We start from the raw sequence: 1,259 nt of genomic DNA on the forward strand, positions 1-1,259 counted from the left end.
ATAGCTTTTTTGAAATCTCTGGATTTCATCCCTTACCCATAAATCTACAGATTCACATTTTTAGTGTAAAAAGGTGAATCTCTAGATTTCATGAATCTAGAGATTTTTACAACCAAACGGGTATAATTCTCAGATTCATGAATCCAGAGATTTCAAATCTCTGGATTCATGTAACCAAACAGGCCCTTAATTAACATATAAATAATAGGAAGGAAAATATAAATTTGAATGAACGACTCAGATTTAGGAAACAAATCTAATGATAGAACCGTTCAGCTAACATTTTCACACGTCCGTTCAGCTACCACCTTCCCATTAATTAATTAATAAATTAACAAATGAGTATGAATAGAAACTTATCAGAGGGAGCCTTAATCATGGATAACATTTTGTCAATCTTCTCTTCTCTAAAATCCTAATAATCTCTAGCTTTCTTCGCTTACCGAAAATAGGTTTTAAAAAAAAATAATAATTACATGAAATTGAAACAATAAACCCATATCACTTTCTTTCCCCAAAGAACATATCTATAATTTATACCAAATTTCTTAACAGTTGATATAAGAAAACTCATAGTTTGAATGGGGGAAATCTCATAATTTCGTAGTTTTTGGCTAAAACTAGTGATCACTCACTATTAGCTCTAAAATTACGTGACAACCATATGCATAATTACAAGTTACCCATAATTAAATTTGTTGTTAAAATGGACTATAAAATTATCCAAATGCCCTTTACATATTAAGTCATTCAAACATTGAAATTGAAATTATGTAAATGCCCTTTGGGCAAAAAGATTACATAATACCCCAACCTCTCTCTCTGCAACCTATCTTCTTTGATCTCTCTCTGCAACCTCTCTTCTATGATGGTTTAATTTGGGATTAAAAATAGAGATAGTATGGAATGGATGGAGGTGATGATTCTTTCCTCAACCACTTGATTCTGATGATATGAAGCTATTTTTCTCTTCTTTGTAGAATCCAAACCGGAAATCTGATTGATTAAAAATTTAGATCAAAGCTTTTATTTACTTGATTTTTATTATTGTTGGCAGTGAGAAGGAGAAGATTGGATTCATCAAAACTCTGGCTTATAAATTATTAGAAAAAACTAGTTAAAAAGAGAGAATCAAGAAGAATTATTCTACAAATAAGAAATTACTATTTGACAAACTCATGATAGAATTAACATACCTCTTCGAAGATAAATTCCAACCTTGTAGAGATGATATAAGAAGAAAAGAAGATCTAACACCA

At 30.3% G+C, this 1,259-nt stretch overlaps 1 non-coding gene across 1 annotated transcript; it reads left to right on the forward strand.

Moving 5' to 3' along the window:
* The first annotated feature begins 910 nt into the window (after positions 1–910).
* Positions 911–1,005, forward strand: LOC149022558 (small nucleolar RNA Z103). The gene has a single exon (XR_016172554.1). It is a non-coding gene; the product is annotated as a small nucleolar RNA Z103 (small nucleolar RNA).
* The last annotated feature ends 254 nt before the right edge of the window (positions 1,006–1,259 follow it).

The sequence above is a fragment of the Hakea prostrata genome, chromosome 3 (assembly GCF_041222555.1).
Source record: "Hakea prostrata isolate BN-2017 chromosome 3, UWA_Hpros_2, whole genome shotgun sequence".
Lineage (NCBI taxonomy): Eukaryota > Viridiplantae > Streptophyta > Magnoliopsida > Proteales > Proteaceae > Hakea > Hakea prostrata.